This window comes from Neofelis nebulosa, chromosome 5 (genome assembly GCF_028018385.1).
Source record: "Neofelis nebulosa isolate mNeoNeb1 chromosome 5, mNeoNeb1.pri, whole genome shotgun sequence".
In the NCBI taxonomy this organism is placed as follows: Eukaryota; Metazoa; Chordata; class Mammalia; order Carnivora; family Felidae; genus Neofelis; species Neofelis nebulosa.
The window spans coordinates 24,997,839-25,024,329 of NC_080786.1; the positions used below are offsets into that span (position 1 = coordinate 24,997,839).

General features: G+C 41.2%; 1 long non-coding RNA gene across 1 annotated transcript in view; it reads right to left on the reverse strand.

The window, feature by feature from the left end:
* Positions 1-3,122: 3,122 nt before the first annotated feature.
* Positions 3,123-26,491, reverse strand: part of LOC131511787 (uncharacterized) — a 118,143-nt gene continuing 94,774 nt past the window's right edge. Inside the window, exon 4 of the long non-coding RNA XR_009261737.1 lies at positions 3,123-3,425. This is a non-coding gene — a long non-coding RNA (uncharacterized LOC131511787). The remainder of the gene's footprint in view (positions 3,426-26,491) is intronic.

The following is a 26,491-nucleotide window of genomic DNA, read 5'->3' on the forward strand; positions in this document are numbered from 1 at the left end:
AGAGACAGAATGTGAGCAGGGGAGAGGCAGAGAGACAAGGAGACACAGACTCTGAAGCAGGCTCCAGGCTCTGAGCTGTCAGCACAGAGCCTGATGCGGGGCTCAAACCCACAGACTATGAGATCATGACCTGAGCTGAAGTTGGTCACTTAACCAACTGAGCCACCCAGGCAACCCCAAAGTAGGTTCATATCCAGGATCTCACTTAATCCTGAGAGATAAGGGATTACTGGAGTCATTTTATAGTTCAGGAAAACAGAACCAGAGGCAATAAGGAAGTTGGGATTCAGACCCCACTCAGTGTGGTCCCAGATTTCATGTGTTCTCTTGCTGTCTTTTATACACTGTGTGGAGAATATGTGGCCCTCCCCTAGATCTTTGGACAAAAGAAGAGAAAACAAAAGAATGTCAGTAACTGGAGGGGCTTTTATGTTGAGCAGAAAGGTGTAGAAAGAAGCATGAGGGAGGAAAATGAGCACTGAATTAGCAAAGAGGTTCCTAATTTGGTTCCAGGTCAGGATTCATAGGAGCTGGGGTATATGCCTTGTTCTGTCTGGGCCTTGGTTCCTTCATAAATGAAATGATTTGGTAGAAATATCTCTATATTCTCTACCAGTTCAGTATTTTTACTGGTTTGGCATGTAGTCCTGAAGACTGCTAACCACTACCTCCCTGGAAGATCACCTCAAGTTAGATTTTGTTTTGTTACTGCTGCTCTTAGACTGATAGCTTCAAGGGCAGCATTGGGGTTATCTAGAGTCTCAACTAGTTGAAGTTGAGTTGAATATTTTATGGTTTTATTGGGGAAATGGTCCAATTCAAATATCTGCCATTTGCTTTCTTCTTATCAAACTTTTATTTTAGCATAGTTTTAGATTTGAAAAAAAGTTGCCAAGGTAGTACTGAGGGTTACCATATATCCCACACCCAGATTCCTCTATTATTAGCATCTTATGCTACTATGGTACATTTGTCACAACTAATGAGCCAATAATGATTCATTATTATTAACTAAACTCCATGCTTTATTTTTATTTCCTTTGTTTTTACCTATTCTCTTTTTCTATCTCAGGATCCCATCCAGGATAACACCTTACATTTACTTGCCATGTTTCCTTAGGCTCTTCTAGACTGTAATAGTCTCTCAGATTGTTTTGTTTCCAATGACCTTGACGGTTTTGAGGACTACTGATAGGATATTTTGCAGAATGTCCCTCAATTTGAGTTTGTCTCAGGTTTTTCTCATGGTTAGAATATGGTTGGTTTCGGGGAGGAAGACTAGAGAAATAAAGTGCCATTCTCATCATATCATACCAAAGCTGCATGTTATCAACATGGCTTATTATGGTAGATATAAACCTTGATCACACGGCTGAAGCAGTGTTTGCCATGTTTCTCCATGGAAAATTCATTTGCCCATCCCCCCAACTATTTCATGCTGTACTCTGTGATGAGAGACCATGCATTTTTATAAAGCACAACCATGCAGGCAATTTCTGCCAGGAAATAGAGACCAACTCTAAACCTTGTTGCCCCAAGACAACACAGCCAAGGTGTTGGTGATATGTAATCACCGTATCCAGTCTTTGAAAGGGGCATTCCCTAACAGTGAGGGCAGCATGTTTTATAAAAGTAGCATACATTAAGTACTTTGCATAAAAGATGCTGATTATAGAGGGTTTATTCCTATTCTTGTTTATTCAAGATTTGTTTACTGCTCACAACATTTAGTCTCACTCTCACCTACAAATCTAATGCAGTTTAGTATCATACATAAAGAGCTCTTAGAAATCAATAAAGAAAAAAAAGTACAACTTACCTTTTCAAATAAGCAAAGAGATGAACAATAGATTCACGTAAGAAACACAAAGGGGTAATAAACACATATACACGCATATATGCCAAGGAGTCTAAAGTGGCTATCTCTGAGGTGGGTATGGGGGTTGAGAAATTCTAGAGCACTCTCATGTTCTACTTCATAATTTCTGAATACTAAAAAGAGAACTTTTTGCAACCCTTTTATAAAAGCAATACAATAATTTTAAAGTAATAAAATTATATCTACTAAAATATATGTGGTGTGTTTTCTAATCTGATACTGGCTATAAAACCTAAATTTTAACTTAGGTTCTCTCTTTCACTTAAATGTTTCTTTGAGCAAAGGAGAACCTGCAGGCCTTGGGAACAGATGGCTAGTATTGTGAAACAGGATGTGACTATTTGCATCTCTTAATTGGAAATTTAGCATGCAAGGTCACTCCACCTTATATGTTTATAATAATAAATTACAGATATTTTTCTTTGTGAGGTTCTTCAGACAAGGTCAGGCACATTCGGGGTGGTATGGCCATAGATTTTGTGATGTTTTTCAGATTAGACAACTGAAGAAAACCACTGTTCACTAGGTAATTTTAGCTATACTTGCCATTAACTAGAAAAAAAATCAGTCATATGCAATTTCTGAAGAATATTATTATTCTGCATATTCTCTCTCTCTCTCTCTCTCTCTCTCGAGAGAGAGAGAGAGAGAGAGAGAGGATGAAGGCGTTATTAAAACTAAGACCATTTGAATGATCCAAAGGAAATCATAATAAAATATATCATGCCTATTTAACTTACATCAGGAATAAGAAAGATTGAGAACTGGATCCAAAATTTGAGTATAAATTTATATTCCTGAAAAGACGGTTCTTAAATGAAGAGACGCATCTTCTGGGTGTTCAGATAAGAGAAAAATACTGTGACATTAAAATTCAACCTGTCACGATAGAGTACCAAGCATGTGATCCTGGGATGTGCTATTGAATTGTTGTGGGAGAAAGAAGCATGTTAGTGTCGCTGTCTGGGCGAGGGTGACAGTAGTTCTGCATTATTCTCGGAGAAAGAGCCCAAGCTAAATGCGGATGGGAGCAAGAGAAATCAATGCCCACTTATTTTAAGGTGTGATTTGATGTGCAAAGAGAGGTGGTATGTATTTGTGTGTCTGACAAAAGCTCAGCCATGGTCACAAGCCTTGACCTGTGAGGGATTGAATTAGCTTTGACATTATTGTTCTAGGCCTCTGAATACCTCCCAGTCTGCCATTCACTGATTAGCTGTAGAAAACACGTTTGCACACATAATGAAACCTCTTCTATCATCAAGTTTTTATTTAACTGTCAGGGCTGAACAGTTAAAATAACTTGAGAAGCTACTGAGAATGTGAGACAAGTACATTTCCTGAGGCTGAAAGCAGGCGTGTGACTTCAGCCGTCTTGGATATATCTAGACCTTTTGAAGTGTTCCTTCAGGAAATCCTACTGGAAAATGCTTTGCGAGGTTTTGTTTGGTTTTGTTTTGTTTTTGGACTTGGTGCTGACTCCATTTGGAACTTCAAATCTGTTGGATGCTATTTCTGAACAAAAAATTTTCTTACAAATTTCACTCTGAAAGAATTGAGATGAAAGAAAGTTAGCCTTAACATTATTTTACTAATTCCAAACCTTCCAACTACATTGTAATATTTTTATTGGAAATCCACAGGGCAAAATTACACAATTTGGTTACAATCTTTCCATTAAAGTAGACTGCCAGGCTGAAAAACAACCACAGTGGTGATGGAAAAAAATGTTTTTAATCTGACAGAGACTAAATACAAAATAAAATTCTGTAAAGTGTCTAAATCAGACCCCCAACATATCTGAAGTTCTGATTCATCAGTAGAACCCAGCCTAAGACAAAGTCTCTTCAATTGTTGGGTAGTTTGTTCTGGTAGAACAGTATTTTCAGATGTACACTCTATATGGCCAAAAGTTCCCAATGATTCATTTTCTAATTTCTCGTACCAACTCCTCTGAGAAAATGGTCTTAATGTCCCACCAAGTTGATGGGGTTTCTGTTGATATATCTGATAATGTGGGAAATACTGTTGTCATTAGAAATCAAGAAGAATCAAGCATTCTCCCCAGGAAAATCAAAGGGCCTGCCAGCTGTCTCAGGTTTCTGATTTGCAGCAGACCCAGAAAGACTGTGGTCCTTTGGTCCAAGGACATTTTGATGAATGAATATGTTTAATAGGCACTTGATACACTGCAGCCCACATCAACCCTTTCCCAAACCGCCACCACCACCAACAACAACAAAACAAACTGTCCAAATAAGCATCTTCTATGCTTTGGTCTAATAAAGACATGCGAAGAAATAAAGTCACCAAAAGATAACATACTTCAATTAGAAGATGTTTCCCAAACTTCAGTTCTTTGCATATCAGTGTGAAAGCCTTTGCAGTATTCTGAGATCATTGTACTATTAAGTTGAATGGTGTAAAATATTTAGGTGTGATCTACAAAATCAGAAATTTCATATGGTTCGATTTAATATTATTTAATATTAATGTTGAATGTTATTACTTGATGTTTTTTCTTCAAATTGACTAACCTTAGAACCTTTAAAAAGTCCATCCAGCAATTGTACTCCTTGGTATTTTTACCCAAAGGGGTTGAAAACTGCTAACAACAAAAACCTACACACACATGTTTATAACAGCTTTGTTCATAATTGCCAAAATCTTGAAAGCAATTAAGATATCAACAGGTGAATGAATAAATAACGTGTGGTATATCCAGACAATGGAATATTATTCAGCACTAAAAAGAAACGAGCTCTCAAGCCATGAAAAGACATGGAAGCAATTTAAATGCTTATCACTAAGTGAAAGAAGCCAATTTGAAAAGGCTACCTACTGTATGATTCCAACTATATTATATTCTAGAAAAGGCAAAACTATTGAGTTAGTAAAAAGATCAGTGACTTCCAGGCATTAGGGGGTGGGAGGAGTGAATAGGTAGAGCACAGAGGATTTATAGGGCAGTGAAAATACTCTGTATGACTCTATAATGATGAATACATGTCATTATACATTCGTTCAAACTCACAGAATGTACAACACCAAGAGTAAACCCTAATGATCTTCTGAGGATTATGATGTGTCAGTGTAGTTTTATCAACTGTAACAAATATACCACTCTAGTGGAAGATATTGACCATAGGGGAGGCTATTCATGTTTGGGGGCAGGAGGTGTATGAGAAATCTCTGTACCTTACTCTCAATTTTGCTGTGAACTTAAAAGTGATCCTAAAAAAGAGTCTATTATAAATACAACAAAAACATCAAAATGTTAAATTAGTGATCACATTTTAGTCCTTAAGCATACTGCAGTAGAAACTCTCTAAATATGGCTGCCATCAATTCCTTCCTTCCTTCCCTGCATGTTTATACCGCTTCTCCAGTCAAGATGTAGAGTCCATTTCTCCTTCTCTTAAATCTAGATTGGCTTGGTGACTTTCTTTGACTAATACAGCATGGCAGTGGTAAAGCCGTTTCTACCTTGCTCTCTAAAGAAATGCCAGCTACCATGCCAGAAATCTGACTCCTCTGAGACCACTGTGCTATGAAGGAGCTCAGACATTAGTCACGTGGGGAGACCGTGTAGGAGAGAACTGAGAAACCTAGCAGACAGTGAGAACCCCAACCCCAGATGAACCATCTCAGGCAGTTCTCAGCAGTTTGAGAATCCCACCTAGGACTATACATGGTGAAGTACAGATAAGCCGTCTTTGCTGTGACCTACTGAATTCATGGCCCATGTACTCAATGAACATAATAAGATGCTTGTTGCTTTAAGTAAACACGTTTAGAGATAGATGATTGAAACACTCGGCTTGAGGAGATTTCCTGGTGGTTATGACCACAGATTCTAGAACCACACTGCTCCAGATCTCAGCTGGCTACTTACTAGCTGTGAGTCACTGGGTTAATCATGAGTATAGAAGACTGCTACATTGGTGGCACCCAATGAACCACACCTCCTGGTATTCACATCTTTATGCAGTCCCTCCCACACCCACTCTGGACTTTCTATGTGACTTCCTTTGGCCAATGCGACATTAGCAAGTATGATGCAAGCAGACACCTGATAAGCACTTGCACAGTGGGACTTGTCCTCTCAGAACACTTGCTGTTGGAGCCCTGAGCCACCATATGAAGAAGGTCAGTTGCCTGGCTAAATAGGTCATATAGAAGGAGAGATTCCCAGCTAACCCCAACTTTTCCAGCCATCCCAGATCAGGGGCCAGACATGTAAGAACAGAACTGACCTGCTGAACTCAGTCACAAAAAACTTAAATGCTTCACTCATACGAGGACTTTAAGGTACAAAACAGATGAACATAAGGGAAGGGAAACAAAAATAATATAAAAACAGGGAGGGGGACAAAACAGAAGAGACTCATAAATATGGAGAACAAACTGAGGGTTACTGGAGGGGTTGTGGGAGGGGGGATGGACTAAATGGGTAAGGGGAACTAAGGAATCTACTCCTGAAATCATTGTTGCACTATATGCTAACTAACTTGGATGTAAATTTTAAAAAAATAAATTAAATAAAAATTAAAAAAACTTAAATGCATATCACAAATCAGAAGAAATAGTACATCACTGTTGTTTAAAGCTACTAAGTTTAGGGATGGTTTGTCATGCAGCAATAAATAACTGAAGAAGAAATAATATCCATCATGTCGTAAATGTAATTAAATAATATTTTTCCTAGCACACACTAGAATGTTTTAAAAGTTGATCAGTGAGGCACCTAAAATTACCTTATGTACCACCAAATAATCCACTTACCAGACTTTGGAAAATGCTAGTTTGATGGAACAATAACAATGATAATAACTATAATAGCAATCATTGATTGAATATCTACTCTTTTCTAGATTTGGGGATAAATGGGTTATATGCATGATCTAATTTATTCTCCCAGCCTCTCTATTAGGTGTCGTTATGATTCCCATTTTGTAGACAAGGAAAGTGAAGCTCAGAAAGTTTAAGTGATTTACCAAAGGTCTCCCGAGGGTCAACTTTGATGACCCTTGTAACTTTTTTTTTTTTTTTTTTTTTTTATGAACTAGAAACTTTCCTGGACCTGGAGGCAAATGAATGAGGTCTGCTCTCTATGTAAATATGTTTTCTACCATTTAGTTATGAGTCACAGATATCTTTGCGTGTATCATTTTCAGGGTCTATGTTAAAGACAGCTGCTCTTCTTGACCAGATGACGCTGGGGCCCTGCTGACTTGAATAATCGGCAGTACTTACTGGATATTTAGTACGTGCTCAGTTTTGTGCTAAGTGCTGGTGTGGGAACAGAAGTTAAGAAGAGATTCAGTACAGGGCAGCATATGACTCCACCCCTCAAAGAAGACTAGTTTACACACCCCAAAATAGTCACTAGACAGAGTAAGGCCACTTAAAATTATATGCTAAATCACACAGAACAAATATGTTACAGGAATCAGCAGGAACAGGAAAACTGAGGGGAGGCTGAATGGAAAGGCAACACTTACATATCTCTGAAGTGAGCATAGGTTTGCAAAATTGGAGCTGCAAGGGGAGGGCACTCCAGAAAACATCTCAGGAAAAGAAATGGTGGTGAGAATAATTGTGGGACAGAGAGACACATCGGGGGTGTGAAATATGTTTGGATACATAGACTGGAAGCACTGAACAGATAGAGATCATGTTGGAGTCACCTCATGTCCCCAAGCCCCGCAAAGGGCCTGGCAAGTTTAGTACTCATTGAATAAATGTAAATCAGGGTCCTCTCCGTGGGCACAGAGAAAGAGTGACCAAAGAGTATTTGTGGATGGAGGGCTGGACTGGAGAGAGGAAGACTGGCAGGAGAGAAGGTATACTCCACTCAAGAAATAGCATCAGAGGCCACACCAGTGACCTTTCACGATGGGTGCTGGGAGTGGTGCAAGAAGCCCAGGCAAACTAAAGGTTTACGAGAGCACCCTCTCCTCCAAAGAGACCCCACTGGCCTGAGACGAGGGCTCCCCTGCCCTGTCTCTGCAGGCATCTGAAGCAGAGGCTCACTCCTCCTACTTCTGAACAACAGTTCAGAAACTGACCTTGGCTTCACAATGACCTATTTCTTCCCTCCAGCAAGGACCACCTTCCTTGAGCCCCCCATCTTCCTCCTGGGCTTGACCAGCTGTTACTGTTCCTGCATCCAGCCTGAACAGGAAGGAATTCCCAAGGCTCCCCCAGAGGGGACTGAATGCTCACTGAGCTCTGGAGGTTTCTAAGTCTCCATCAGCCCACGAGGTCTTTGTGTCTTCCTCCAAGTCCTTTGACTTGGCACAGCCACACACCACACCCAATGCCCATCACGGTGAGACCCTTCTGGTGCCAAGTCAGCCAAACCCAAACAGGCCTCCTGACTTCCTGACCATCTGATGCTTCCAAGCACTGGCACGTTCTCACCCTCTCTTTGTTCCTCAGGGAACACTGAGCTTTGGTGTGAGGTTACCTCAAAGGAAAAACAATCTGATGTGTGATAAGCCTCTTTGGCTGCTGGCAGGACAAGGAGGGCCTATCAGACCGGGCTCCAACTAAACAAAGCCAGACTTTCTGAGGGGGGTAGGCTAAACTGTAGCCCTAGTTTTTGTGGAAAAGAAACCCGCTGAAACTCCAGCCCAAGGCTGACACCTAGGGAACCTTCTAGGAGAACTATAAATAAACCAAGGAAGTCATTCTGGGGGATCTGCAGAACTAGAAAAGCAATTTCATAAGTGTATACATTTCCAACAGCACCTTTTCAAAAACAGCTCAATTTGAAATATTCATTTGCATTAGAATAGGCATGAATATTCAAAAGTCAGCCAGTGTTTCAGAACCATTGTCTATTCCTGGCGCTTTCATCTTCCCCTTGAAAAGCAGATCATGGGTTTTCAAGAAAGGTGGGCTTGGCTGGTCTTTGCACTGCCATAGTTGGCAGGAAAAGGGGTGATTATTTTCTGTTTCTTAATATTAAAAAAATATAAAGCCTCAGCTGGTGTTAAATCTTTGCTCTTTGTTCTGGTCAGGATACGAATCATGCCACAGACCTTGAATCTGGCCTAGCGGTGCATTTTTCAAACTGCTGGGCACAGCTTTCCATGCAGAGTCTCAGACACATTTTCCTACTTGCAGGTTTCTTTCTTTCTTTCTTTCTTTCTTTCTTTCTTTCTTTCTTTCTTTCTTTCTTTCTTTCTTTCTTTCTTCCTTCCTTCCTTCCTTCCTTCCTTCCTTCCTTCCTTTCTTTCTTTCTTTCTTTTTTTCATGTTTATCTATTTTTGACGGAGAGAGACAGAGAGACAGAGAGAGACAGAATGCGAGCAGGGGAGGGGCGGAGAGACGGAGGGAGACACAGAATCTGAAGCAGGTTCCAAGCTCTAAGCTGTCAACACAGAACCCACCACGGGGCTCAAACTCAGGAGCTATGAGATCATGACCTGAGCCACAGTCAGATGCTTAACTGACTGAGCTACCCAGGTACCCCCCTACTTGCAGGTTTCTTAAAGACAAAATCCCACTAGGGCTGTGACCAGATCTGTGGGATGTATACAGCCCTAAGACTTGGGAGACTCTTGTCAGAGTGCTCAGAACTCTCTGGGTTACTCTGGCCAAGCCACTTATCTTCTGTTATCTTAATATCCCCACTGGACAAATAAAGACTCACATGTGTCCATCCTCCCTCTCTTCTTCTGCCTCAAGTTTACAAAGCTAAATAAGATGCTACCACATCAGTGAAAGTGCTTTGAACTCCTTGGAAGAAAATCAAGAGCTATGGCCAAGTCAGTGATTGTATATCAAAGTTTTCTTTGCCAGAAAGCAATATAACCCCTTAAGAGATTATCTTAAACAGTTTTAATGTTAAGAAAACAAATGCCATTACAAAAACCCCAAAAACACAAAAAAGGGAAACTCACCAGTCTATCATTTGCTGAGATGATTAGCAGTTATTTCTCTTTTATGTTAAAGTTTGATTTTCTCAACATGTCTTCCTTATGCTCCGAACTGATAAGCGGCTCAATAACAGGTTTAAGGTGGGTTATGAGAGAAGGAGATGCAGGAAGGTTGAGCTGGCACTGAGTTGATTTTCTGAGAATTCATTCCTCTGCCCCCAGCACATTCCAGGTGAAGTTCATTCTATTGTCGCCTAAGCTCTGTCTAAATTGTTCAATTTATGTGACAATGTCTTGATGGTATCTCTTTAAGGCTGTCAGAGGAGCCAATGCAATGTCAATTCCGAAGTGAAGTCATGGTTACAAAAGTGCCTTTAGTGAAAATTGACAATGTGGGAAGTCTTACCTGTTCTCTTGCAATTACTTCCGTATTCAATTTGCAAGATAAAGGCTGAGTGCCTCTCCTTCCACCCCCATACCTCTGGATCAAACTGTGCTTTCTACTTATTCATCAGCTTCCTCAGGGTTGGCCTCAAATCACCAGGTATAGTCCTTGAATATTGGGGAGGACTTTGAAGATTTTCTAGCCCAGCTACCTCGGAGGGTCTGAACATTCAAAAGGTAGACTTAAAACAAATATTTTTATTAACCGGGCATTAAAGTTAAAAAAGACATGCATTGCTATCATAAGACTAAAAAGGATGAGAATCAAAGGAAAAATTCTGGGGATGGGATGAGTCAGGATAGGACATACTGCCCCATGGTTTCATGGAGGACAAATGCCTCAGCTTCTGTGCTCCTCAGTGGGGCCATTTTTAGCTGTATTCTGCACAGTCCCAGAGGCCCCCAGTGAAGCTGGCCTCTTACCACTCACACTAGTAACCTGCTCATTAGCACACCCTTTATTGGCTTTCCTCCCTCTCCTCCCTGACTCACCTCCCCAGTCCCTCACAAAACTTCCTGAAATGACCTCCCAAAAAGACTGCCCACACCCAGTTCTTTGTTTCAAAGACCTCTTTTGAGAATGTGGAAGTTCACACACACAAGGGTATTCCCCTTTGGATGGACTAGTTCTCAATGGAGACTGATTTTAGTCTGGCAAAATTTGGTGAAATCTGGAGACATTTTTGGTTGTCACAACCAGGGGAGGGGTGGACAGGTAGGGGCTAAATATTCTACAATGCATAGGAAAGGCCCCCACAACCAAGAAACATCCAGCCCAAAATGTCAGTAGTGTCAAGGGTGGGAGACTCTGCCTTAGATTACCTGCTCCACATGTCTCATACCATCAGCTCAACTCATTATCTTAAAAATTGTATAAAGGTCTACTGTCGGAGGACAAGCTCACAGAGAGGAACCATCCAGGCCATCTCGGCTCCTCCTCTGCCTGTAATAATAGAAGTTATTTTCTGGGAGTGCAGTGATGGTGTGGCTCCTGCAGCTACAGATGTGAAAGAGGACAGGGCTGATGTTCAGTTAGGGCAGCATCGAGCATGACTGGCAACTTCTGGGATACCACTGAGGTCCTACAGGCAAGGCACTAATTGTGATGATTCCTGGTCATTCATGTTTCGGCAGGTAACTTCTCTTTTAATCACTAAAGTGCACTCGAACATATGTATATTACATGCTAACATCATTTTGGGGTTAAATTTAGGTTAACCTAAATGTATCTAAACTCTTAAAATGGTGTGAAAATGCACCTAAGTAGATCCCATGATCTACTAAAGCAGCTTATTTTACTGATGAAGAAACTGAAGCTTATATCAAGGAAGCCATTCTTCATTCACATACCTAGCTGGTGCTGAATCAGAATCGAGAGATATCTGAACACCCAACTCCTTCACCCAGGGACAGAGAAGAATATTCGTGGAAGATCCCAGTGTTTACAGTGTTGTACTGCTGGGTGGGTGATATAAGCCCAGCAGATGGCTAACACTGAAGCCAGACATTTCTCAAAATTCCCAAATTCTAATAAGTAGGCTCATTGTGGTCAACAGTGCCCATCTTTTCTTGTACCTTTGAAAGGACAACCACACTACCACCACCGTCACCATCACCACCACACACACACACACACACACACACACACACACACACACACTATCTATATTCCTCATCCTGCAAAACAATATAGGAAATTCAGCTTTGCAAAACATTAAAAAAATTTTTTTTAATTAATTTATTAATTAAATGAGAGAGAGAGAGAGAGAGAGGGAGGGACAGAGAGAGAGGGAGACAGAGAATCCCAAGTAGGCTCTGCACTGTCAGCGCAGAGCCCAACACAAGGCTTGAGCTCATGAATCATGAGTTCATGACCTGAGCTAAATCAAGAGTTGGACCCTTAACCAACTGAGCCACCCAGGCACCTCCAAAACATTTTTTTTAAATTTTTTTTAACGTTTATTTATTTTTGAGACAGAGAGAGACAGAGCATGAACGGGGGAGGGGCAGAGAGAGAGGGAGACACAGAATCGGAAGCAGGCTCCAGGCTCCGAGCTGTCAGCACAGAGCCCAACGCGGGGCTCGAACTCACGGACCGTGAGATCATGACCTGAGCCGAAGTCAGACGCTCAACCGACTGAGCCACCCAGGTGTCCCCAAAACATTTTAAATTCCAAGTGAAGATCAAGAAAAAAATAAAATTAAGCTGATGATAGGAATCCTGAGGAATTTTGTCTCTGATTTGCAAAGAAGATATCACAGGTAGCTAGAGAAAACAGTCAATAGCCAACAAGAGCTCTTTAAAGAAACATACAAATTTACATCTGGGGAAGATTCCAGATATCATCTCATCCCATGGCCTTATTTTATAGATAAGGGAACGCAGGCAAAGAGAAGGCAAGGAACATGTGCAAGTCTACTCAGCAGGGGTTAGAATACTCCCTGCCCATTACTATGGAACATGCCTTGGAAGCCAATTTTCTCATATGGTCCTCACTTAAAAAATTATACTCATCAGCTACAGATATAATTCTAAGCTAGAGTGTTTATATGCAATCCATGAGGCAAAAAAGAAGAGGTGGAGGGTAATTTATTGCTTTATAGGAATTTCTGAATTATTTTCTTCTAGAGTCATCTATAACTTGAGGCTTCTTTATGGTTCCATGAAAAAATAAATTCCTACCAAGTTCTGGATTATAAATTTGGGGGAGTAGTTAGTATTCACTGGAAATGAAATAAACACGTGGTATATAACTACATAGGTTTTGGTCATACGGGAGATTGGTAAGAACACCTTAATTTGTACAACTCTGTCACTTAATTAGAAAACCAACTGAAAGCAACTTTTTTTCTTTAGATCACTGACTTTTTTTTTTTAATTTTAGAAAAATGACTAGAAAATTCATGTGTTGGGCTTTTGTTTAATTTTCTATTCTGACTAGACTACACAACACTTGAATGCTAGAAACAGATCACATTTGTCTTCCTGGCACTTAGCACAATGTCTGGCACCTAGTAATTACTCAACATACTTGTGTTGAATGAATGAATGAATGTCAGTGATGTTTTAGAAGGCATTCCGCCTTGGTAGGAATTATTAGCATATGCAAGTCTGTTTATTTTTCACAAGTGTGTTTACATTTTCCCATTTTTCTATTTCTTATAACCCAAGTCAGTCTTACAACACCCATCTTTTATAAAATAATAATTCAAGGAAGGAATTATTGAAACTGAAGCCTGACTAGGAAGGCAGGTTATCATTTCGAGAATCATTCTTCCCTTCTTACGAAAGTTCTCTTTAGCTAGGAAATACACATAGAAAGAAAGAGTTATAAAACTCGAGTGTTATTTCTCTGTCTCTATTTATCATTGACTATTCTGGATTGGTTTGTTATAAATGCCAGCGGTATTGGTATGGTCATGAGCAAGGACTTTGGAATCAGGCAGACACAAAGTCAAGTGTCCAACCTGTCACTTACCAGCCTTGGGCAAGTTATTTCACCAATCTGTGCCTTGTTTTCTCCACCTATATAATACTGCCTATCTCATAAAGCTGTTAGGATGATTAAATGAATTCTATACATAAGGTGACTGGTATATCCTAGCTAGACACCCACTACATGTTAGAAAAATAAACTCTCCATCTACTTTTTACCTTGTTTTTCTACCATCTGAGTCCATTAAAGACCTTGATTATATCTATTTTAGTTGCCCCTTGCAGCATAAAAAACTACTCTAAAATTGAGTGGCTCAAAACAGTAAGAATACATTTTTTTCATAATTCTGGGGATTGACTGGGTCTTACATCAGTCTCACTCATGGAATGTCAGTCAGCTGGGGATTAGACCCAGCAGGAAGAGTTAGGCTGCTGGCCTCCCCTTCCATGTGGCCCTTCATCTGGGCTTCTTTTTTTAATTTTTTTAATGTTTATTTATGTTGAGAGAGAGAGAGAGAGAGAGAAAGAGAGAGAGAGAGAGAGAGAGAGAGAGAGAGAGAGAGAATGAGTGGGGGAGGGGCAGAGAGAAAGGGAGACACAGAATCCAAAGCAGGCTCCAGGCTCTGAGCTGTCAGCACAGAGCCCGACACGGGGCTCGAACTCATAAACTGAGATCATGACCTGAGCCGAAGTTGGATGCTTAACTGACTGAGCCACCCAGGCACCCCTGGGCTTCTTGATAACATAGTGGCCACAGGGCAGTGCTCCACATGTGCAAAGGCAGAAGCTGCAAGGCCTCTTGAGACCTGGGCTTTGGAGTCTCACTTTCTCCATATTCCATTGGTCAAAGCAAGTCACAGGTCCAGCCCAGTTTTAAGAGGGTATAGGCTATACCTCTGGATGGAGGAGCAGCAAAGTCACATGACAAAAGACCACGCTAACTGAGATGGGATGACTTTGTGCCCATAACACCATCTACCACCATTTCCCTTCAACTTGCCTCACGTACCTCTTCTTGGACTGTACTCCTCTAATTTTTCACTTCACAAATCTTCCAGTCACTGCATGAAGTAAAAATACTTTTGTCATGGAGCCAGTGTCTGATGGAGACTTGTGCAGCAAATCTCTTTGTGAACAAAGAACTTGTGCTCCAAAGTAAGGTATATACTCAAATCTATGGACAAACTCAGAAAGAGCAACTTTCTTTCTTTCTTTTTTTTCTTATAATGTTCATTCATTTTTGAGAGAGAGAGACAGAGCACAAGTGGGGGAAGAGCAGAGAGAGAGGGAGACAGAATCCAAAGCAGGCTCCAGGCTCTGAGCTATCAGCACAGAGCCTGATGCAGGGCTCGAACCCATGAACCATGAGATCATGACCTGAACTGAAGTTGGATGGTCAACCAGCTGAGCCACCCAGGTGCCCCAAGAGCCACTTTCTAAGAAAAAAGCTAACAAGAACCCATGTGCCAAGGCTGGGGCCATCTATTGCACCTGAAATAATCCAAACTTGGGATTTTGGAATAGTTTTACTTAGGGAGTTGTGCAGCCGAAGTCCTATTGGTATGAAAAGTAACTAGCACAAAACCCAATTATTAAAAAATAATCCAAAAATGTGGGAACTTAATGTGGCATGCATGTCTTCAGGAATAAAAGGGGAGAAATGAAATGGCAACATGTAAGACAGAAATTGGTTTTCCAGCTTCCGCTTGACCCAGGCTGAGGCATGCGACTCAGGTTTCCTCAGTTAGAGGCTCCCATCTGAGACTTGAAGCTGTAAGAAGCAGAACCACACAGAAGCCCTGTTGGTGGAGACAGAGATATCCAGCTGCCAGAGCCTGCAGGGGTGGAAATTCTATAAATCTGTGGTGTAGTCCATGGTATCTGTGCCCCAGGTGATTTCCAGTGAAGCGATGCTGAGGGATCATCTGGGGATTGGGCAGGCTGCAGGCCCTCTGAATTGCACTCTCTAGTCCTGCCAGAGATTTTGTGAGCTGCCTGAATTTCCTTTAACAAATTCCACTTCTGCTTAACTCGTTAAAGAAGGTTCTGTAGTTTATAAGGAAAACCCTCCCTGGTACATTTGTACTAGTAAGTAGTTGGGTCAGTAGAGTGCTATCCTCAAGATAGTTCATCAGAATTTATCAGAGTTCAGATGAAACCAGTTCATCTCAATCCTGGCACGGGGCAGCCATGGGAATGTGCCATTCAGATATCTTCACAAGAAAGCCTACCGGGATGAACCTGTCACACACTTGGGATTTTTCACAGTATTCCCACTGAGGCCACACTCTCCTCAAGCTGTCTCCAGGGAATGACTGAGCATGGTGGGAGTGCCAGAGCTGGGATGTTCCTATTCTGATCTTTCCCACTTTTCATGTCTTCTTTAAGAAATCCTTTCTTTCCTTGAAAGTCAGAAAATATTACTCTGTATTTCTTTTTTTATGTTTATTTATTTTTGAGAGAGAGAAGGAGAGAGAGAGGGAGGGAGGGGGGAGTGTGAGACAGCATGCACAAGCAGGGGACAGGCAGAGAGAGAGAGAGAGAGAGAGAGAGAAAGACAGAGAGAATCCCAAGCAGAATCTCCATGCGGGGCTCGATCCCACAAACCAGGAAATCATAATCTGAGTTGACATCAAGAGTAGGATGCTTAACTGACTGAACCACCCAGGCACCCCACTCTGTATTTCTTACTAATAATTTTAAAGTTTTGCTTTTATAATTAAAGACTTTAATTCATCTGGAGGTATTTGGGGGTATGTTGTAAAGCAGAGGTCCAGTTTCATTTTTATCCATTGGATAAGCATATTTTTAGTTCCACTTATGATAGAATCCCTCCTTCCCTCGCTGCCAAACTGCTCCTATCATATATCAAAGTTCCATATGTACATAGGTCTGTTTTAGGGCTCTCTATTGTATTCCATTGATCAGCTTGTCTACTGCAGCACCAGTGCAACATTGTCTTAATTACAATAGCTTCATAATAAGTCTGGTTATCTGCAAGTTAAGTCTCCCTTTCTTTTTTTTAATTAAAAAAATTTTTTTAATGTTTATTTTTTGAGAGAGAGAGTGCGAGCAGGTGAGGGGCAGAGAGAGGGAGACACAGAATCAGAAGCAGGCTCCAGGCTCTGAGCTGTCAGCACAGAGCCCAACGTGGGGCTCGAACTTGCAAACCATGAGATCATGACCTGAGCTGAACTTGGACAATCAACCGGCTCAGCGACCCAGGTGCCCCAAGTCTCCCTTTCTTACTCTCCTCCTTCAGAACTGCCTTGACTATCTTTGGTCCCTTACTCTTCTAGATACACTTTAGAATTAGCTTGCTAATTCTATGAAAAACCCTCATGAAGTTTGTTAGCTTGGAAATGCATTGAATATGTAGATCCACTCGGGGAAATCTGACTTTTTTTTCCATTCTTTTTTGGGGGAAGAAATTCTTGGAATTAAATGCCTGGCTGTCTGCTGTTCTGCATCCAGTTGTGGGGATATCAATGACTATACAGACAGACCCTCAATTAATCTCTGTTTTGAGCTTCCTTTCCTGCTCCCAGGTCATCTGATTCTGAGCACAGAGACTCCGTTCCAGAGATCAGTTCTCCTCTTTGCTGCACCTTAGATGTAGGAGATGCAGGAGAGAAGCATCAAAGGAAAAGACTTCAAAAGGGAAGGGCTGGAGAAGGTGCGAGGCCTTAGGACATGTTTACACAGCTGAAGGCGACTGCTGCTCATAAGGATAGAGCCATTAACATTGTCCAGGGCCGGATCCTCCTTCACACCTGACCCTTCCTAGTGTTATAGAAACCAATTAACTCAAAATTCAACCTTGAAAAGCTAAACCATTAGATTGATTAACACACTTGCTTAGCTGACTTTATGCACGTGGTCTTTAGCAATTATCCTAATAAAAAGAAGCTTCATTCTGGAGTCGGGGCCTCATTCCCACTCGAGTATGAGGACCTTCACTTAACTGTACTTTGCGGACTCATCTTTTGAGACTCTGGCCATACTCCCTGCAACACTTAGAGGTAATTTTTAATTTCTCATTTATATCTTTAGAATTTTTCCACAATGAATATGCATTATTATTGTGATAAAACCAACAAATAAAATGGCTATTTCATTCTTTTGGTGCCAACTCCCAAGCCCAGCAGTCGGCTTTCTCAGTTACCTTAACACCAACAGGACCAGCATACATATGGCCAGCATGCTCGCCCACATCAATGGCAGATGTTGGAAATTCAATCACATTCATTTGCCCAATTCACCCCATCACCAGAATCCTTCTCAACACAGCCCTACAGGCAGCCGCTGCTAATTTATCAAAGCTGTGAGGGACCCCAGGATGTGACTACAATTCACTCTTCTTTTAGATCTATAGTCTGTGAACAGTTTTGAAGGAGACAGTCTAAGTCTAGGGTGATGGAAAGGGCACCACACATGGAGCCAGATGCCCCAGTGTCCAGGTCTGGCTCTGCCATCCTCTAGTGAAGACACAGCCCACCTTGGACAGTCTCCTTCCTCATCCTCAAGCTTCCTCTTCTATGGAATCTGGAGAGTGATCTAAGTGCTAGTTAACGTCTCTAAATGCAATAACACACTGTGACCCTAAATTCTATCTTTTCCCCAGGAACTTGAAACAAGAAAGGAAAATAACACTAATGGTAACAGCACACATATCAAGGGCCGCTCTGTATTAAGCATTGTGCTAAGCACTTTACATGTATTATTTCTCATTTACTACTCACAATATCTCATGATGGTATTTTTTCTCCATCCTACAGATGAAGATGCTGAGGATTAGAGAGGAGAGGTAGCTTGTTTGAGGTCATCCATCAGGTCAATGGATTCAGATGTGAACCCCAATCTGACCACAGCAAATGCTGCTATGCTCTGCCCATATCCCCCCACAGTATGGCACTCATTGTCTCAATGCAGTCTACTGTGAGAATCAGTCACTCTCCGCTCAAGGGCTTTCTCTCACCCCACTGGGGCAGATTAGAAGTTCCAAAAGTACAAGAGAGCTAATGCCCCCTGGAAGCAGCTCTCAATGTAATGACAGATAGGAGTTGGAGAAAACATACCCCAATTCCCTCACTTCTTGGCTGGGATATGCTAAGGCATGTTTTTGTTTTTTTTTTTTTTTTTCCTTCCCTGTCTCACTTCCTCTGCCCTCCATCTTTGCTTCCTGGGATCACATCCCAAGAAAATTCTTTGCCCTCAGATTCCTGCCTCAGAGTCTGTTTCCTAGAACTGAAACCAAAACAACCTTGTATGCTGATAACCTGCCATGAAACTGGACAGGAGTGATGTGGAAAAATACATTAAAAATGTTTCTCAGGTCTGAGTTCCCTTTGAGTTTGAAGGTTTATATACTTCATGGTCTGTACCCCTTGAGAGAGGTGGGTTAGGGGCACTTGGGTTTGTAAAGCTGTGCAGGCCATGTGGCTTCATACAGTAGACCTCTGGGTTCTTGTTTTCTCTTTAGTGACTTCAGCCCTCGAACAAGGGTGGAATCTCCAAAGTTCTACTTCTTCATTTGTAAACAGAAAACTCTCTGACTCTGCCTCTAAGGTTTCAAATCTTGGACTCAAGTAATACAGCACTGATTGGCCCATCCATAGTTAAGGTTGGAATGCATCCCTTTATGAAGCCGACAATTTTGCATAAAGAAATAAAGGCCTTGGGACACCAGCAGGGCAAGAAAAGGTGAAAGCACAATACTAAACAAGGAAATTAGATGGGTAGAGATAAAGGGCTGTGCAGTCAGTCCCGGGTGAAATGTTCATTATAATGCAGCCTCTTGAAGCAAGATGGAATGTAAATCCCACAAACTACAATGTGCCCAGGGCTAAATATGCAGCCAGTATGATGATTTTTTCAAAGAACTATCATATTCAATTATAGCTCTGAGATGTTTCTTTTCATAGAGATAATACTTTTACACGTTGAATAACTTCTTTTTAGAATTAATCTCACTTTTTAGTGGCAGTAACATTACTGTATACCGTATCTTCCAGCCCTATCTTGGTGGTGGCTGTTCGTGGGATCAGCTGAAATAATTCTTGCTATTTATTCGAGGAATTTGTGAATTGGACAAGATTCCCTGAAGAACCTAAGAACAAAGCAAAAAAAAAAAAAAAAAAAAAAAAGGAAGCATTCCATGTGACTTTCCTTCCCTGAAGTTCTCCGTGACTCCCCGCCTGCCATCAAGCTTGGGCTGTGATGTTCGCTTTTCCATCTGCTTTGGCTGCAGGTAATTTGGAGACACCGACGTCATCAGACCATCTGTTCAGTAAAACCACAGCAATGCTTTTCTCCTGAGTTGTTTATGCTTTGACAGCTACGTAGGGCTATTTTCAATATATGCTGGGCAGAGACTAAATTGTGTTCTAAACCATTCCTTAGCATTGCATCAAAGGGTAAGAACTGAAGGTTAATTTGGTTTGTAATTATATTTAAAAATGCAGGTGTAGAGTTACTAAAAACTCATGATTAATCCTAAAACAAGGGAAAGCAGAGAGCTTGCATATGAGTGGTTTTACAACATGATTTCTTTCTTCCTGACGATTTCCTGACAAACTCAGTTTGTACAAAATGATCATTCCATCTATGCCTACGTCCTTCATAATTGAAATGCTGTTCTCAAAATGACATTGTTCAATGCCATGCCTTCCTGTCTACTTTCCACTATGATTTCTGAATAATCCAATTCAAGTGACATTTATTGAGTATCTACTGTATTCACTTGAAGTCCACCTAAGCTGTGGTAGACATTTTCTGTGCGTGCTGACAGCGTTCCCCCTCCAGACCTGAGCCTTTCTGCAACTATGCCTGTGGAAGAGCTTTCCTGGGGCACCTGTGTGGATCTTACTCAACCTGTGCTTGGGATAGCTTGGAAGCACAGGGGATTTCCCATCCTTAGAAGTAACTCTCAAACAATGAGGGATAAAAACATCTAGTGGGCCAATTCCAAGGCTCATTCTATGTAATCGCTCAGAGGGCTCTGGTAGGGCTGAGCCCTAACCCACAGCAGTCATCCACTGACTGATGTACACTTCATTGGTTTTCCTCCTATCTCACTTTCTCCTTTACTTGGGCAGATTTGTCTCCAAGTCCTTGTCATAGGTTGTGCTTTTGAGGACACTCAAACTTTAAGAAATGGAAGATGGGGAAGGAAAAGAGGAAGAAGAAAACTATGGAGAAGAAGTGATGCTTGCAATAGGCCTTGAAAGACAGTTAAGAGTCAGATGTAGAGATGGAAAGGCTTTAACTAGGAACAAATAGAGACAAAGGCATGGAGGCCTGAGAGACATCTGGAGTCTGGAATGTGCCAGAGTCACTGGAGCACAGTGTAGGTGGAGGGCAGAGGCAGTAGGCAGCCCTAAGAGGTCATCCAAGGGCAGCTCAACTAGAGCCCTGCATGCAGAGTGGGTCTAAGATGAAAAATGTTCTTTCGTTGCACAATGTGATTTATTCTGAACATAGAACCCCTTATCAAAATCTGTTCCCTCAAGTCCTGCTTCCCATTTGAGTAATCAAATGTGCAGAGTCATTGAACAGAATATGCACTGGGGCCTGGCCAATTTAGTCCTAATGATCCCAGGATTCCAGAGGCAACTTGCCTCTCTACGTGGCTTGAGCAAGCCAGCCATATGGTGGCAAAAAGCTTCTGGCTTTTTAGACGACAACCACTGTCTTCTGTAGCATCACTAGAAATGAAGATATGTTTGTTTAGAGCAGATTAAACACAAGTGCTCTTTATCTTAGCTTGAGTCACAGTTCTCATTTGATTCCATAAGTGGAGCTTTGTGCCAGGTACTCCCTGGACTGGTGTCCTGACTGTGGGGAGGACTAGGCAATCTTCTTCTCCACTCTTGCAGTCTTATGAAACTCTAAAAATCCCAAAGTAGCAGCCAATGCTCAATGATTCTGTTTCCATATTATTAAAAGTTCTTCTTTTCCATTCCTTTTCATAGCTATCATGTCCAATGAGCAATGGGATTTGAGAATTACAAAACAGTACACCTATGGCAGCTGCCCCTAATGCTCTCTCGGTCTTACCATTCTAGCGCACAACTGCCTGACTTTCCAACCACTTAAGGGCTTATTTGGGTGGTTAAACTCACTCTTCCCAAACCCAGGAGTCCATAAGTGCTGGGAAATTAATGTCAACACCCCTGCAGCAGCCTTCAGCCAACAACAAAGGAAATTTGAAGGATAAATACCCCAGCTCCCTCTCCCTTCAGGTGTGACAACTCTGAGACGCATGTTCTACACTGATTCCTAGGGAGTTCTCCAGTGGGATTAAGCTCTGGTTGCCTAGAGTGATCCTGGATTCATATTTCATAAGAATTTTCCCCTCCCTGTCCCACTTTTCCATTCCCTTTCCCATGTTTTCTGGGATCATCTTCCGAATAAACTACTTGCATTCAGTTCCTGGTCCCAGGGTTTCCTGGGGAACCCAAACTCGGGCAACATTCACCAATCTTTCCATTTTTGCATCAGCTCTGACAATGCTTTATTTTGTGAAGGTGGGAAATTAGGTTTTTAAAAATCATTTTGCTGTTTTATTGGTTATGTTCAAGTTTCTCCTTTTCCCTCACGACTGTACAGATTTGAGAGAGTTATCTACTTAAAAAGGATATGCTGACTAGGTGGGTTTGAGTAAGGAAGGCAGAGTTATTGCAGGACTGGTTGGGAAGAGAGTCCCTAAAAATGTGTACTGGGAAAAGAGATAAAAGGAATCAGAAGTGGCTCACAGTCTAGCTAAAAAATGGCAGGTAAAAAAAAAAAAATAAAGGTGACAAGAGGAAATAAAGAAAGATGGATTTTTTTATTGAAATATAATTGACATACAATATCCTATTAGTTTCAGGGGTACACCATAGTGATTTGATATTTTATACATTATGAAATGATTCCCATAAGTATAGTTACCATCTGTCACTATCCAGAGTTATTAAAGTATAATTGACTATATTCCTTATGCTGTACATTATATCCTCATGACTTATTTATTTTATAACTGGAAGTTTGTACTTCTTAATCCCATTCACTCTTATTTCACTCCCGCTTCCCCTCTGGTAACCCACATTTTGTTTCCTGTATCTATGAGTTTGCTTGTGTTTTGTTTGTTTGAAATAAAGATGGATTTGCACTAGGAAAAGCAGTCTCTCACTTTTCCCTTCTTTAAAATTATGTATGGCAGAAATGTTGGTTACCCTTACTGATAGAATTCCATCTTTGTTAGAGTGGCAATATATCCAGCCACAAGTGATGAATCTTGATTGATTTAAGTCAACTGTGGCAACCCTGTTTCCCTACTGTGCAGCTAAAAGTTGCCATATGATTAGTTCTAGGCTATGAGATATAATAAAAACCTCACTGGGAAATCCTAGAAAAGCTTTGCTTTCCTGATAAAAAGGGACAGAATAGGCTATCACTGTTTTATCCTTTTTAAAAATTTTATTTTAGAGAGAGAGAGAGAAAGTGAGTGCGAGTGGGAGAGGGGCAGAGGGACAGAGAGAGAGTCTTAAGCAGGCTCTGTGGGAGCCCAATGAGGGGCTCGATGCAGAGCTCAAGGCAGGGCTGGATCCCACCACCCCAGGATCATGACCTGAGCTGAAATCAAAAGTCAGACCTTCACCCTACTGAGCCCACCCAGGTGCCCCATTTTTACCCTTCTTTTTTGTGAGTTAAATGCAGATATGATGCCTGGAACTTCAGCAGACATCTTGCAACCATGAGGCAACAAGCCAACATGCTAATAATGACTGAGTGGATAGAAAAGAAAGAAAGAGCTTGTCTGCATTAAGCATTATCCTGGGCTGCTGATGTACACAGAACATTTGTTACAGAGAAAAATAAACCTCTGTTTAAGCAACTCGTAAGTTGAGTTTTCTGTTACTTGTAGCCTAAAGCATTCCTAAATCCTAAACATACCATCTACCAAGCCCTTTAAAAAAACATTCATAAATGTGATTTTGTGACAGTGACAACCAACTGCAAGTATCATTTGATCAATACAATTTTGGTTAATTAGAATTTAACTAAGTTTTGAGAAGGCCCACAGATCAAAATTCAGTTAAGTGGAAGAAAATATGGTAATTAGTTGATTCATTAATCAGGAAGGACTAAAGGTTGAAGGGCTGCTACTAGAACTGGTCAGTAACCCAATATGAAAACAGTCAATTTTTAGAAAATATTCAAATATTATACCGCATATATACACTTATAACCTTGTATTTACATTTCCTAGATAACACATAAAATATTCTTCACTTGGTTTTTTATTGGTTAAGAATATGTCTTGGATATTGTCCCATATCAGTTTAGAGACTTTCCTCATACTTTCTGGTTTTACAACTTCATGGTATACCACTGTGTGGATATCTTATGGTCTATTCAACAACTGTTCTAAGGATGGGTGTTATGGACTTAATTGTGTCTCTCCCAAGTTTGTATGTTGAAGTCTTAAAAATCCCAATACCTCAGAACGCAACTGTATTTGAAGATCAGGCCTTTAAAGAGGCAATTAAGGTTCAGTGAGGTCATAAGGGTGGGGCCCTACTCCAACAGGATTGATGTCCTTATAAGAAAAGGAAGTGACACCAGAGATGGAAGCACACAGAGAAAAAGCCATGTGAGGACACAGCAAGAATGTGAGACTGGGTGCTGGCCACTACTGAGAACTCCTTCAAAGCACCAGAATCTGGAGGGGATTTGCTTCGGGACTCCACTTTGGAAGGCCTCACTCTCTCCCCAGGCAGCTCCTGTGACATCTGTAGCTAACAGTGCTCCCAGGTTTGGCCTGGGGGATGAACCTGTGGCTGCTAGTTCTCCTGTAGCTCCATGGGGAGTGGTGTTGGTGGTGGGGATATTGGCACAGCTTCACCACAGGCAGCCTTCCAATTAACACTTCCTCCACAATTTATCCCACCTCCCATGCTAACTCTCTCTACCTGGTGACTTGAGGCTTCCAGCATTTCTGGGGCTCCTGGGGGAGACGGGCTCCAGGCTGAACCACAGTCTTCATCCTAACAGTGGTGGGTTCCTCCATATGTTTACCTGCCAGTGTGTTCCTGTTCACCATCTGCCATCCAAACATTCATTAGTAACTCCCATGTAATGATAAACCTGCTCCTACTCTCCACACTGTTAGGGGTTTATTTCCTCTGGAACTTCTGTGTCATAATTTCAATGGGATTTGGAAAGAAAATGGAGAGACAATTGAATGTGGCTCCCTCATCCTGACCTGGAAACCTGATTATAACAGTGAAGTGTCAAAGGCACTTGACAAGGTGGCTAGAGACTAATGTCCTTGTCCTAATTCCACCGCTGTCTATGTCACCATGTTCTTACACTCTTTTTCCTTATTGGTCCCTTACGGCTCCAATATTCCTAGATTTTTTTAAAAAGTACTATTTTATTTTTTTAAATTAAAATTTTATTTTAAAAAATTCCAGTATAATTAACATACAGTGTTATATTAGTTTCAGGTATACAATATAGTGATCCAACAATTCTATACATTACTCAGAGCTCATTATGATAAATGTACTCTTAATTCCTTCACTTATTTCACCCATCCCCCCCTCTGATAACCACCAATTTGTTCTCTGTATTTAAGATCCAACATTCCAAGATTCTTTAGGGAATATTTTTTTTTCATATAACTGACACTACCTGCTGACTCTGTGAGCCTTATCCCTGACATTTTCTCCTGACACCCCAATGCATCACAAATGAATATCTATGTCACCTTCCTTTTTCCCATTGTCTAAGAATCTTCAAAGATTTCAAGTGGGAGAAAATAAGAAGCAACTTATTCAGCTGAGAGGTCTCAAACTTGATGCAGAATCCTTTTGTTACCTTATTTTCTAATCTCTTGCTAACAATAGTAGACTCTGCTCTTTAAGACCTATTGTTTCTATGAATAAGGAGACCCTGTACAAGCTTAAGTGAAAAAAAAAAAATAAGCAAAGGAAGTAGCAGAAGCAAAACTAACTGGAGCTGCCAGCATGGTGACAATGTGTCCATTCATCCGAAGAGAAGCTATTGGGACCCAAGGACACTTAAAACACAGCCCTTGCCCTCCAGGAATGTACAGTTTCATCAATCAGATTTTCCATCATGGAGCCACATTGGAAAGGAGCAGTCAAGTGTTTGCTGCTCTAGATAAATGTGAGGCTGCATGAAAATTCACTTGGTGGAGACTTTGCCCTACAGGGTGTGGTTGTTATTGCCAACAAAATGCCAAAGACTGGAATGAAAGATGTAAATCTCATCAAGAAGGAGACTTTGGAGCATATGGCACAGAGATGAGCCAGCATCATAGGGAAAGAAATGTGCCAATATGGCATGCCAAGGTGGTTCAAGAAGAATGGATGTAGGTAGTCAAAGCCAGCACTTCAGCTCACCTTGCACCATTTGCCCATCCAGAAGAGGCTTGCTGAGGTTGGGCAAGGAGGGCATAGATCTTAAGTAAAATGTTAATTTGGAGATGGGCCACTACTGTTTATAATGGTGAATAAAAAAATTAGGTGTGGTTTATTTATATCTATTTACTTAGGTATGGTTTATTCACCTCAGATATCTCTAGCTGCATAACAAACTACCCCTAAACATAGCACCTAAGGAAACAACCATTTTATTATTATATCTTAGGATTCTGTGGGCCAGGAATTTGAATACAACACAGCAGCATAATTTTCCTATTCAGTATGCCCTCAACTGAGATCACTTGGTGATTTCAGTGGTGATATTCAGTTGGTACATATGGCCTGGTCTGCACGGTCCAGGACAGCTTCACGTATGCGTCTGGCACCATGGTGATGGATAGAAGGC